The sequence below is a fragment of the Pan troglodytes genome, chromosome 14 (genome assembly GCF_028858775.2).
Source record: "Pan troglodytes isolate AG18354 chromosome 14, NHGRI_mPanTro3-v2.0_pri, whole genome shotgun sequence".
Classification (NCBI taxonomy): domain Eukaryota; kingdom Metazoa; phylum Chordata; class Mammalia; order Primates; family Hominidae; genus Pan; species Pan troglodytes.
Window position 1 is genome coordinate 58,677,670 of NC_072412.2, and position 14,849 is coordinate 58,692,518.

Consider the following 14,849-nt stretch of genomic DNA (forward strand, 5'->3'; position numbering starts at 1 on the left):
TCTCCTTCTGGGAATTTATCCCAAGGCAATTATTAGAGACGTGTGTATGGATGTGTGCACAAGGATGTAGCATTATTCACAATAGCAAAAAATTGAAAACAAGTTCAATGTCTGTGTCAGAGACTGTTGTTTTCCTTCCATTCTCATCTCTTCTTCCTTAGCAATAAGAATCCTGGGTTGTAGTTGGGTACATTGTTGCCCAGTAATGCATTTCATACCTTGGCCCTCCTTTACAGCTCATTTGTGGTCATTCAAAATATTTTGTGTGACTTCTAAGAACTTGCCTTACAGGGAGGTTTTCTTTGACCTTTTTTCTTCCAGCCTACTGGATTGTGAATGTGATGGCTGGACTTGAAGCACACATGTTGGAACATGGGGCAACACTCTAAGGATGATGGAACAGCAAGACACAGGGACTCTGGGTCCTGACACTGTGGGAATCAACCATACAAGCCTGGAGTCTTATTTTACATGAAGAAATTTAAACCTCATTCTAGTTTAAGCAACTGTATTTTAAATTTCCTGTCACAAATAGCCAAATCGAATCCCAACAAATGCAGTGTTCAACAGCAAAGGGAGAGTAAAATTGTGATATAGGCACAGGGTAGAATCCCAAGCAACTGCTCAAATGACATGAAAAAATTTGCTAAGAGGAAAAAAATAAGTGACATTCAAAAGAAGGATAAACAATATTTGCAAATATTTTTATTTTTAAAATATATACGTACATATATGTATGTATATATAAGCAAATTTAATTGCAATTCACTAATTTTAAAGAAAAAGGCCATACTAACAGATAAATTTTAAAATATAGAAATTAAATATTGAGAAAGTTCTTGTCCCTGTTTGCATTTAAAAATATATGCTGTAGTTGTTATGTTGATGCATAAGTGGTTATAATTACTCTTAAGACTGTATGTGAGCCAGTTATTTAGTAGATGGGCGAATGTATATACTTTACAGCTCCTACTGCTCAAAAAGCAGAGGGACATTCTAAAGATGACATCTAGCGGTTGCTGTGGTAACCTTATAGACTACATGTTAGAAATCTTTTATGTCAGTTTCTAGAGTTGAAATTGGCATATTCTTAGCTTTAACATACAAGAACAAGGCAATAACTTGCAGTTATTAACCCTTACAGGCTGTATTTGTGATAACTGTTCAGCCTATAGAGAGCAGTGGAGTCACAGTGGAAGTGTTCAAGAGCAGCCCTACAATGATTAAAGGATCTAAAACCTGTGTTAGAATTTTCATGGCAACCTTAAAGAACTGTCACTGCAGCTAACAGTGAAAGTTCATGTTTATTACAGAGCACTTACTATTCAACAGGCATAGTGCTAAACGCTTTATTAACACCATCTCATTTACATCTTACAGTAGTTCTAAAAAGTAGTAGTATTGTTATTTTATAAGAGAGAACAAAACTGAGACTTAGAGAATTTAGGTGAGTTGTTCTAAGCCCTATCATTAGGACACGATTGTGCCAGGATTCAAACCCAAGTCATCCGTCCACACTCATAAGCACTGCTCTATCCAGTGTCCAGGTGGTTGCCATGAAACCCGGTCTGGATCTATTATAAACATGCACCTTTAAGGGAAATACTCTGTAGCAATGCTGGTTCATCCAGTCTAGCCTTAATCATCTACACTCATTAAACAACAACCACTTTGAGCATGACACTGTTGTGATTTCTCAGAGTGTGATGCACCCTTGTTATGACATTAAAGTATAAAACGAAGCTTACAAGAATAATTGTGCCACATCATAATTTTATTTTGAAGCCTAGCTCTAAAGTAAGGCAGAATGGCTAAATGAGATAAGCCTAATAATCATGGTAGGGGAGATGCTGCACAGATGAGGCAGTGAGAGGATGCTTCCCTAAAGAGCTGACCTTGGAATAAGCTCTAAAGCCTAGCTCCTCAGAGAGCAGCTATGGAGGGGCAGCAATGGCATGCCTTGTTTGAAATGCAGCATCTTAGACCCTACCCTAGATGTACTGAATCAGAATTTGCATTTTAACAAGATCCTCTTGAGATTTGCAGGCACATTGATGTTTGAAAAGCACTGCTTTAAAGAGCAGATAGCATTTCAGGAGCATATACAGAGGGAACAGCGCCGTAGGTACAGGGAATAGCAAGAGCAAAGGCACAGTGGTGGGAATGAATAAAGCCATTTGGGGGGAATATCATATCTGGTTGAGCTGTGGCACAAACTGGAATGAAAGATGGTGAGTAGTGGGAAGATAAGTAGGGCGGAATTTATGGAGGGCTTAAGAACTACATCTTGTTCTGGAGGTAATGGGAATACCAAAGTTTTTGGTCAGAAGGTGATGTAATTTTTTTGTTGACTAGACTTTTAAAATTTATAAAATACTTAAGCTTTGTGATATACTCAGAACATAACCTTTGGGTAGGACATGACTCCACATATTTCCTTTAGCCTTCATATCACCAAACAAATCTATTATTAATAGGTATTAATTTTATGGAGGTTATTAAAAGAGAATGAAGTGAATCCTGATGGCAAAAAGAACACTTCCGAATTCTACACCTATCATGCATTTACTGTTAGGGATTTGATGGTTAAACTGACCTACGGGATTTAAAAACCCACACAATCTTGTCCTTCATGAGTAGATAGAACAAGCAGACAATGTATATTGTCCCTCTGTATTTTGCATGGGTCAGGCTCTCCTTTGCTCTCTCGTTCTGAGAAGGGCTCCCAAATCCCCCCAGGCTCCTTTGATGAGGAATCTGTAAGAGACAGAAGCTATTTTGTAAAGCTGTCAGCTGTCCTGAATAAGGCAGCCAGGAATAAGAGAAACAGATAAGAGGTACATTCTCAGGCATGAGGGGGAGCCTTGTCTGCCTTGGATTAAAAGGAGAAGGAAAGAGGATTTTGGAGGGTGGGTGAGTCAACTGAATGGAATCTTCATCTGCAGGCTGACAGACACGTTACAGACATAAAATGAGTCAACAAAGACACCCACTGATTGGTTGAGGAACAAAGACAAGGAAGGGATAAGTGCAGCTAGACACAGGATGCCTCATATCAGGAGCAGTTGCATTTCTCAGGGAGGGTGAGTTAGAGGGAAAAGGGGAAAGGTAAAAATCAAAATCTCTGTTCCTGTACCTTGGGCCTTGCTAACTAGGACATTCTTTGTTCCCACCAGTTGGTGACTTAACCCGTTCCCTTAAGGAAGCTCAGAGACTGATATAATTGCTGGGTCCTACAAGTCAGATGTTGGGAAGATTTGCATTGCCCTCAATCAGGACTGGGCATAGCTGCTCAAAATCTGACTATATGTATGATATAGTTAACCTTCCCCAACAAATATAATGACAGATAAATGCAATTAATCTCATCCGGAAAAGGGAAACTCACACATGGTGGGGTGGGTTATGCCATTATCCCTAGCCCATGAGAATATCCTGTTGGCCAGAAGATGCAGGAACTCCTTACCCTGCCGGAGGTGTGTGTTCCTAGTGTGGCCTCCCCAGATTCTGGTCGCAAAAGTGGTCTTTCTTAGCTTTTGTCCTTTGTGACCACAACTAAGCTGGTCATTAAGGATGATATTTCAGGGGCTTTGCCAACATAACAGGCCATTTATAATTGGGGGTTCAGCTGTCACAGTCCCTTGTTTGCCAGGTAAAAGTTTTGTGTTTATTTGCATTTGATTAACTCCACAATCAAAGCTGGAGATAATTCAAATTTACTCAGAGCCTAGCGATTTTCATCTTCGAGTATGGATCTTGATGATTTGTTCATGCCCTTAGCCCTCAGCTTAAATGACTTCTCCCTGAGCCTCTTCAGGGCCATTCAGAATTTCCTGGGGTGGAGGTCACAGCTAATATTCCCCTTTTGCCCCCAGGTTGCATCTCAGGGGATGGTTTTTGCTGAAGGTTGACTGCCATTTTTCTTCAATTAGATATGCCAGACTTAAGGAGAGTTTGGAAGAGACGTGGGGCTGAAGACTCTGTGAGGCTTCACTCTTATCTCCTTGATTATGTTTTCCTTTCATTTTCTTGCACTAACTTTACTTTGATGGAGAAAAGTTTGCATATTCTGTCCTTAAAAGTTGCCAGGTTGCTGACTTTCAGCTCTCCTGGTTTGTTGGCCTCAGTCAGAAAGGGTCTATTTTAGTGATATTATATTTTCTTCTCTTTCTGCTTTCTGAGGGACTATGTTCAGTAGAAGACTAAATTTTTCTTATAAATATATATGATCCCTTCCAATTCCTGACTCTTTGGTCTCTGGCTTTAACAGACACACAATCCGTGTCTCAAAATATGAGCAGCGGTTTACCAGCAGCTGTGCAATCACCTAAGAAGAATGCAGATCAGCTTCTCAACTTAGTATTGGTAGGTCTCCATGAACCTCCTCCTAGATCCTCTCAGCTAATCACTGTTGTTAGGGTCTTTTACTTACAATTTCTTTCCCAATTTGGAATTTGTTTTGATTGTTTAGGGAGTCAGTGACAGAAATCCAACCACTAATTGGCTTAAACATATTGGGGGAACTTATTTCACTTAAATGAAAAATTCATTTGGAGATCAGGTATGGTTGGATATAAAAGCCATCTCAGCTCTTCTTTGCAAAACACTGATTTTATTCTCAGGAAAGCATTCCCAACCTGGTAGTTTCACATCCCAGCCTTTATCTTCTAAACTCAGCAACTCCAGGGGAGAATAATATCTCTTTCATAGTCGTTGCAGCAATAATCCTGGAGGTGATCCCCAATGGCTAAGAAGGACCTGGGTTGGGACACATGTACCTGTCTGGATAAGTCACTGCAGCTAGTTGGATGGAATGCTCTAGTTTGGCTAAGCCTGGGTCATGTGGCCATCCTAACAGCAAGGGTGGGGGTCTATCATACCCTACTTGCATGATTAATTTGGTGAAGGGATGGATTCTTAAAAGAAAACTAGATGCTGAGCAGGTAAAAACAACAAATGTCTTTCATGTCCTGATAGGTCAGTTTTGAAGTTGATCCAAGAAACCAGTTTTTATACCCAAAGAAACTCTGCAGGTCAAAAAATTAAATATAGAAAAAATATAAAGATTCTAAAAAACCAATTTTATCACATGTGGCCGGAGCAACTCTGAAATATTGTTCAGCAAATTCCACTTATTGCTGAAGCCTCATATAATATACTAGTTCCACATACTAAGCCTATGATCCTTTAGTCAGTCTTCTGGTTTCAAATTCAGATGATGTTATGTGGTAAGTATTTCACAGATATCGTATGAAATGGTGGGAACTTCACCAGTGTTCCACAAATACTAATGATCCCCTTTTATGCTATAGGCACTGAACTAGGGACTGGGATACAAATTTGATGAAGACATGGTTCATACCCTAGAAGGACTCAGAATGGGGGTAAGACATATACTTTAAATAAATAAATCACAGTGTATTGTGAAATGCCTATGACAAAGGACACAGTTGTCTTCTAAAGTCCCACAAATTGCTAGGCACTGGGCTTTTTTCTCCTCTCACATTTTCTTCCTTAAATTTCAAAGCAACTCCTCAAGGTAGGCATTATTCCCTGAAGACATTGAGGTTTGAAGAGATGAAGTCTTTTTGGTCAACCAGCTAGTGAGTAGAAAGAAGTTTTGGGAATTCTATTTGGAAGTACTTTATTTCTCAGTATTTGGGAATACTACAAAAGCATGACCATTCTTTTAGCCATCCACAAGTTTTGGGACCATTTATTTTTTTCATCTCCATCTTGCAGAGCTTATCTGTCATGAAGTCCTACCAATTCTTCCTAAGTAATGTTTCTCAGGTCTCACCCTATACTTCTTGCTACTCGTGGGTCAGGCTTTCAACATCCTGTACCTAGATGGCAGGGGCACTTTAAATGACCTTCTTTTTACTTTCGGTCTGTCTTTAATTCATTCTGCTACTAAGTGGGTTTTTGAGGTTGGCAAAAGTTGTACACCATACAATACTGCCTTGATCATTTATTTAATAAATATTTATTACAAGGTAGTCATTGTGCTGGATGCTGCTTTAAAGCTTCACATAAAGCACAATCATTTTAAAGGATTTCATCAATGTTTAGAAAGGCAATCATCCATATTTTCCTAATAAAACACACATCAACAATCCTTTGCTCCACAAACCTCAATGGTTTCTGACTGCTGTCTTAAAAGTGTTGAAAATTTTTAGCTTAGCATCAAGGTCTTCCTCAGCTATGCCATCCATTCATACCTGTTCTGCATATTGTTCTTGACCCATGCACTGCAACCAACTGGCCTACTCAGTCCCTGTAGGGTCTGTGCCTGCCCTTCTCCACATCTTGTTCACATCATTCCTAGGTTCTCTCCATTACTGGAAATTTTGGCTGATTGTGATCTTTTTCACTTTTTTTTGAAGATGAGTCTCCCTCTGTCACCCAGGCTGGAGTGCAGTGGCACGATCTCAGCTTACCGCAACCTCCACCTCCTGGGTTCAAGTGATTCTCCTGCCTCAGCCTCCTGAGTAGCTGGGACTACAGGTGGGCACCACCACGCCCAGCTAATTTTTGTATTTTTAGTGGAGACGGGGTTTCACCATGTTGCCCAGGCTTGTCTCGAATTCCTGGCCTCAAGTGATCTGCCTACCTCCCAAAATGCTGGGATTACAGGTGTGAGCCACCATGTGCGGCCTGATGGTAAACTTATCTGTAAACTCTGACATGGCTTCTCATTTGTACTTCCTATAACTTGGTCTGTGTCACTGGCGCTTGTGACCTTCTCTAAACTATGGTAAGTTAATTTTTTTAATGTGTAAGTATTTTCTTCTAACAAGGCTGTTTGCTTCATTGCATTACCAATATGTGATTAAACATCTTTTGATAAAGGGCTTGAAAGTGTTCTAATTGCTGGTGGACATGAGCTTTTGTGCAGAGTAGGAATAGAGGGACTCAGCTAAGAGGAAAAGAGATGAGGACAAAATAAGGCACAGAAGAAAAATTGCTTCTCAGTCTTAATTTTTAATTTTTATTCTTTTTTAGAGACAGAGTCTCACTCTGTTGCTCAGGCTGGAGTGCAGTGGCATGATCATAGCTCTCTGCAGCCTTGAACTCCTGGGCTCAAGAGATTCTCCCCCTCAGCTTCTTGAGTAGCTAGGACTACAAGTGCACACCACCACACCTGGCTTTTTTATTTTTATTTTTATTTTTTGAGTTTTTGTAGAGAGGGGGTCTTGCTATGTTGCCCAGGCTGGTTTTAAACTCCTGGCTTTAAGTAATCCTCCTGCCTTGGCCTCCGAAAGTGCTGGGATTACAGACATAAGCCACTGCACCTGGCCCCTCAGTCTTTAATTTTTATCCTTCATCTTGCTTTGATACATTCTCTGGTGAAGGAGAAAGCCTCTTGCTTGCAGGGTGGGAAGGACACAAAGCATGAACCAGTAACTGAAAGTCAAGTACCAAAGTCAATTTCACTAACTCACTTTGGATTAATGAGCCAAAATGGTAATTTTTTTTTTTTTTTTTTTTGAGACAGAGTCTCACTCTGTTGCCCAGGCTGGAGTGCAGTGGCGTGATCTTGGCTCACTGCAACTTCTGCCTCCTGGGTTCAAGCGATTCTCCTGCCTCAGCCTCCTGAGTAGCTGGGATTACAGGTGTGTGCCACCATGTCCAGCTAATTTTTGTATTTTTAGTAGAGACGGGGTTTCACCATGTTGGTCAAGCTGGTCTCGAACTCCTGACCTCGTGATCCGCCTGCCCCAGCCTCCCAAAGTGCTGGGATTACAGGCATGAGCCACCGTGCCCAGCCAGTAAAATGTTTTTTTTTATTATTCATTGATTTAATTTCCTTCATGCAGAGATTTTAATAATACCAGTAGTTTAAGAAGTAATTTTATGTAGGATTTAAGATTCACAGTTTTGATAATATTTTTATTAACATAATGATCTTTACGGGAAACTTTTTTTCTAAATGAAGACCACATCATTTAAATCCTTATTTTATGTTGAGGGGAACTTGTGATTGGTGTTGATATTTTATAGAGGTTTTCTGTGATTTTCTCTGGGTTAAAGCACTTAAGCAGTGAATAAAATATCATTTGTTTCTATGCTACTCTTGTAGAGGGTGTTTTGGCTGACTTCAGGGCTGAATTATTTTCTCTGAAATGATTTTACAGGAAAAAGACCAGCAATTTGCTGATAACTTTTGTTATAAATAACTGCATAGTCAAGACCTAATAACAAATTGATTATACAATGGGGTAACAAGAATGTGAGATAATGATACTTGTTATGAAATAACTGAAAACAATTTCTCTCTGCTTTGGAGACTCATACTGCTGAAGATTGACTTCAGTTTTTTCAAGCAATGATTTAAAAAAAGAAAAATTTAAAAAAGCTGTTAGGTTGATTTGTTTTCTTTCAAACAGTCTTAATAGCTTCAATTTCTGGAACTTACTTCTTGAAGACAGTAACATTGCACTTGATAATATTTTGCTCATTCGTCTCCAGAATGTTTGTTCAGTTGAGAAATGAAAATGGGTCTCAGTATAGTACATACAGTGATTTGTTCTAAATGGCACTAAACTGTTTCTGGCCTAGGGAAGTATTAGTTCAGGGTCCTGTGTAACTTGAGGCTTACTCTGACACATGGATGCAATAATCCAGCCAAATTTGCAAATTAGAAACTTTCTTATGGCTTAATTTTTTCCCCAAACATATGTTGTTGGTTTTCTGTAATAGGAAAGGGGAAATATGCAAAGACACAGACAGTATTCTGCATTAGGGTGCTAATATTTTCCCATGTTTTTGATGAAAGTTGCATTTCTTTACATACAGTGTGCTCTAGTGTGTGGATACATTGGTGTTATGTGTTCAATAACACAAAATCTTTTATTTAAATGATTGGAATATAAATCCTGTTTTTCAGATCTGATTTCCTGACATTTGTGGGGAACACTAGCATATCTGTTGCTTTTGTTTTAGGAACAAAAGTAAACTCTGTAGGGAGTTCACCAAAATCCTCACCCTTTAAAACCAAACTAAGAGGAACAAATTGTTGCTTCATTCACATTTTGGTCTTCCTGTGGTATGGTATCCCCCTTCAGTCTATTGTTTGTTTTGCTTTATCTTTGACTCCAACAGAGATCAAAACACATTTTTTTTTTAAAAATTATAGTTTGGCAATATGCTGGCAAATGGGAAAACACATAACATAAAGCAAATTTTTTTCCACAATGCTTTTAATATTGAGACAGATTTTTATCTAACAGAGCCAACAGAATGTAACATGAGTGTACCAGCAGCCCAGAGCTGTAAACACAGCTTCCTGATGACATATCCCTAGGGGGACAGATCATACAGTTTCTATATTATTCAGCTTGTTATTCTACTGGCACAGAACTGATTTTTGCTTCAGAAAAATGTTTCTTTTCTGAAACTCCAGCTGTCTCTCATTCATAAAGCGGTGTTTTAATAAGGTGGTTGTTTAGTATGAAACAATGATAGCACTAATAATGAATCACTAACAATATGGCACACTTCTTATCGTGGATGGTCTACTTTATGCCAAACAGCTGGAGGAAACGTGGGGGAAAATGCAATCAAGCATTTAAATATCATAGCTGGATGTTTCCAAACATAAGTGTCCAGATGCTTAGTTTTGTGGAGGTAATATGTTTGATTGCTTGCTTTTTAAAATATTTTATCTGGATCTTTTGATGTTCTGTAGGTGGAGTCATGGACTGTTCTTCATTTTCAGTATGCTGAATGATTTTTCTGATCATGGATAATCAGAAAAACAGTAATGCTGAAGACTAGCTGAGAGTAGGCCTGGCAGGAACTGTGTGAGCTAAAGGAGAAGAGGAAGACATGAGACTTGGACTGTGGTTAAATGGGTCCCTCTCCTGGCTAATACATATGGAAGCAGGCACCTTTTAAAGACATCAGCTAAAGCAGAGTCAGTTTTCAGTTAAGGGACATATAGCAATTATGATGTTCGGTGGAAGAACCAGATTCTCTTGTCTTCCCTGAGACCCAGAGGCTGAATAACCAGGAACTTCCAGAGATACTCGGTTCTCAGAAAGAAAGAAAGCTGTCCAACATGCCATTGAGGATACTGGCTTAAAAGAAGTCTGTTCTTACCAGGCTGAAGTAGAGCTCTTCTCTTCCTCAGACAGATGCCTCATTAGGCAAAATTAAAAATCTAGGAAAATAGAGTACTTTTTCTTTTTAGGATCTCAGAGTACCCCGCTCAAATGAACTCATGCTTCCCAGTATACTTCCCCAATACCGGTCACCGGTACTTATAATTAGAGTCATTGCCAAATGCTTCACTAAATGAAAACCCCTGAAAATTAATTATCTCATCAAAGATGGCTCACTTTCAGAACAGGATTCATATGTCCTGGCATTGAAATAAATGCCAACTGCCTCCTCAGAATGAAAGGAAAAAAAGTCATTTACTGACATGTCCCTGCAGGAATCAATAACATTACAGATCATAGAGGAGACTAGAATAGCCTGGGCATATTAATAACTCCGCCTACTCACTGATTTGAGATGACTAGTTAAATAACATTCTGCACTGATGAGGACTCCATGGCACGAGGAACAATGTCATCATTAACATGTGAGACTGTTTAGCATTTTGAACACTTCACACATAAGGAGAACTTAACACAGGACTATTTATTGGGCTTTAGACAGATGGTTTAATTTTTTTTAGCCTTCAGCCTATCAGACCACCCGTGGTTTCCTTCAGCCAAGGGCTTTTAAAAAATAATTGGTCTACAGCAATTTTCTAACAAGACTGACTGCAATATATTTCTCTAAATCTTTTTCTTACCCTTAACTATCCCTTACAGTGGTTTGTGGTTGACAGACTTCTCTGTCTGATACTGGTTCCTCACATATAAGTAATTACTGACATAAAAGGAGATGAAGGGGCTGAAATTTCATCATTAATGGTTTCTTTGCTATAGAAAAAAACTATTTAGAAATGATTATTTTGGAAAACAGTTCTTCCCTAATTAGACATTGCCTGACACTCTAGAAGATGTTTCCCAAAAATCTTTCAATATAGGAAATGACAACCCAACATAGATGGGTAACTGTAGGTGGCAGAGGATGCATTGCACTAAGCATGTATACGTTCATCTTAAAATGGTAAGGAGGGTCAAATGTGCCTCTGTGTGGGGAATATGTGAGTCTGCTTAGGAAGGAATAAAGTGGCTGTGGATTCCTGCTCTTATTGTCGAAGCGAGGCCAGTACAATGGAAAAGCAAGCAGGATGTGTTTTTATAGTGCAGAGATCTTAATAACCACCTGCACCACCCTGGCCACTGGTCAGCTCTTCAGGCCCTTCTGTGGGTCCTTTAGTGAAACAGCATGGCCCAGAGGCCCAGAGACTGTGGACTGGCCCAAATGGAGGATTATTTGCATATTCTTCTGTATGTAGCTCCCCCCGGTAGGGTTCTGAAGAGGCATGCTTAGGCTTGGGGCAGAGAAAAGCAAGTATATAGCAGAGAGGACTTAGTGATGGGATGTTCTAAGGGGAAAAGTGTCTTCTGACTGAGCACTCGGCACTCGGGAGGGCTTGAGAAGCCTGAAAGTCTTAGTGCAGAGCTTGCGATTGGCTTTTCTCTTTGAGGAATAAATGTCTCGCTGGAGGCTCAGATTTCCTGCTGACACTTCATGCAGGGTTGGACTGGAGTCCTTGCTGATTCTGTGGCTGCTGCTAGTGTCAGGATTTTGTACCGATACTGTCAATTTCCTCACCTGTGAGGAAGACACCCCTGGCACCAGCATCGGTGTTTTGTCTGATCACGTCCAGTTTAATTCTCAGCGCGAGGTGCCAAGTCAGTTTCAGCTGATGAAACAATTCAACAGCTCTCTGCTCCGGGTGCGCGAGGGCTACGGGCAGCTGACCGTCGGGGACACCGGCCTGGACTGCGAGGCGCTGTGCAGCCAGGCCCCGCAGTGCGTGCTGGTCTTCGACGTGGTCAGCTTCTCGGAGGAACAGTTCCTGCTGGTGCACGTGGAGGTGGAGGTGAGGAACGTCAACGACCACGCGCCGCGCTTCCCCCGGGCCCAGATCCCGGTGGAGATGTTCGAGGGTGCGGCCGTGTGCACGCACCCTGGAGATGCCGGTGGACTAGGACGTGGGCGCCAATGGGCTGCAGAGCGTGCGCCTGGCCCAACCGCACAGCCCCTTTTCGCGTGGAGCTGCAGAAGCGCGCGGACGGCGCTCAGTGTGCGGACCTGGTGCTGCTGCAGGAGCTGGACCGCGAGAGCCAGGCCGCCGACACCCTGGAGCTGGTGGCCCTGGACGGTGGCCGCCCGCTGCGCTCCGCCACGGCTGTCTTCAGCGTGTTGTCCTGGACGCCAATGACCACAGCCCGGCCTTCCCGCAGGGCACGGTGGCCGAAGTGGAGCTGGCGGAGGCGCGCCTGTGGGCTCCCTGCTTCTTGACCTGGACGCAGCCGACCCCGACGAGGGCCCTAACGGCGACGTGGTGTGCACTTTTGGCGCCCGCACCCAGACGGAGGCGCGCCGCCTCTTTCAGCTCGACCCGAGGTCGGGCCGCCTCACTCTGGCCAGGCCCGTGGATTACCAGAGTCAGGACACCTACGAGCTGCACGTGCGGGCGCAGGACCGCGCTGCCGCCTGCAAGGTCATCCTGCGCATCCGCGACGTCAATGACAACGCGCCCGACATCGCCATCACCCCGCTGGCCGCCCCAGGCGCGCCGGCTGCCTCGCCCTTCGCCGCTGCCGCCGCCGCCGCTGCCGCCGCCGCTGCTGCCCTCGGGGGAGCGGACGCTAGCTAGTCGGCGGGAGCCGGGACGCCCGAGGCTGGCGCCGCCACCCTGGTGCCGGAGTGGGCGGCGCGCGAGAGCCTGGTGGCTCTGGTCAGCACCTCGGACAGGGACTCGGGCGCCAACCGGCAGATGCGCTGCGCCCTCTACTGGCAGGTGCACTTCCGGCTGCAGCGGGCCTACGCGGGCAGCTGCCTGGTGGTGACCGCGGCGTCGTTGGACCGCGAGCCCATCGCCGAGTACAACCTGACGCTGGTGACCGCGGACCGCGGCGCGCCCCCGCTGTGCACCAGGAGGCCCTACGCGGTGCGCGTGGGCTACGAGAAAGACAATGCGCCGCTCTTCACGCGGCCGGTCTATGAGGTGTCTGTGAGTGAGAACACCCGGCCCAGCGCCTACCTGTCCACGGTGGCCGCCCGGGACCCGGACCTGGGCCGCAACGGCCAGGTCACCTACCGGCTGCTGGAGGCCGAGGTGGGCCGCGCCGGGGGCGCTGTGTGCACTTAGGTCTCGGTGGACCCAACCACCAGGAGCTGCGCGCTCGACGGCACTTTGACTGCGAGGAGCTGGCGGAGATGCAGCTGCGGTTGGAGGCGCTAGACTGCTGCTCTCAGCCGCTATGGGGCCTGGCCATAGTGTGGCTGCAGGTGGAGGACCAGAACTACCACGCGCCCCGCCTGGTGGCCCCACTGCTCCTCCATGGCTCAGCACAGCTGCCTCTGCCCTGGGATGCGCCACTGGGCTACCTGCTGACCCGTCTGCAGGCAAAAGACGAGGACTAGGGCGCCAACGTCGAGCCGACTTACTTAGTCCTCGGCAGCGACGGCGGCCCCGGGGTGCTGGCGCTGCACCCGGCTTCGGGTGAGCTGTCTCTGCAGCGCCGCCTGTCCCCGCAGCCCGCCGGCCCGCTGACGGCGGTCATCGCGGTGCGGGACTGAGGCCGGCCCACTCTGAGTGCACAGCCACACTGCTTCTCGTGCCCGCGGGCCGGGCGCCACCTGGCGCAGAAGTGGTGCTGATGCCGCCGCCGCACGAGAGAGGAGAGCCACGCATCAGGCAGCGAATGGGAGGGCAGCTTGAACCCTCCCTGTTCTGGTGGGTGTTTTGGCCAGCGGCTGCATCCTTCTGCTAGTGGCCATCATCACTGTGACTTGTTCTTGCCAAGGCAAGGCTAGGACGCTGGTGAAGAAGATCCATGAGCACTCCCCAAGCAGATTTCAGGCAACGAGTGACCATGCTGGTCCACGTGTCAGAGCCATAGGGGCTGACTCTGGGGGCTTCCGCTCCAGGTTCTTTATAGACACACGGCCAGTTTCCATTTCCACAGGGGCCCAGGCGTTCGAGTCTGTGGAGGATTCCTAGTCTGAGGTCAGTGAGGTGTCTTGGAGCTGCTTTTGTCGGGAGAGGAGCAGGACTGCATGGGCCCAGGTAGGGCACCCCTGCCGTTCTTAGTGTCCTCATTCTCTTGGAGTAGTTTTTCATGCTAGGAGCCTTATGAAAATTCAGTGCTTGATTTGGGACTTCAAATGGCTGATATTTCTGGGCTTGTTTTTTTTTTTTTTTTTTTTTTTTTTTTTTGGAAAGGAAAAATTATCCACAGGCAAGGTTAGGGGGAGACTTGATAATCACATGTTCATTCATGTAGGCCCATGTCTGTTTCTGCTGTTTTTGCCTATGATAACTTCCTTTGGGTACAATTTGGATACAGTCGACCCTCAGGTTAATGCTGTGTTTCTGAAGCACTCCGGATGAGGAATGCGGCGCCTGCTCTGTCAGGTTTGATATTAGACGGTGAAATATTATTAATTGCTGCTCTCACCCCTTTTTAAAAATAGGGTTCAATCTCAGTTCCTTTTCATTCCTCATCCCCTTATGGAGAAAATAAATCTGCGGCAAGTTTAAGGTAATTTCAGAATATTTGTTGTTATCTCTAAGCAATGTGTTTGACATTTTATACATTTTTATGGATACCAAAGTAATTCTTTCCTTTTCACTTTCAGTATACATTCAAATCTAGATGAATTCAGTATGAAGGACAGTGGAAAAGGAGACAGTGAATTGAACGACAGCC

At 44.3% G+C, this 14,849-nt stretch overlaps 1 pseudogene; it reads left to right on the forward strand.

Annotated features, from left to right (window-relative positions):
* The first annotated feature begins 11,547 nt into the window (after nt 1-11,547).
* On the forward strand, nt 11,548-13,560 carry LOC107967915 (protocadherin-8-like; annotated as a pseudogene).
* Nucleotides 13,561-14,849: the final 1,289 nt, after the last annotated feature.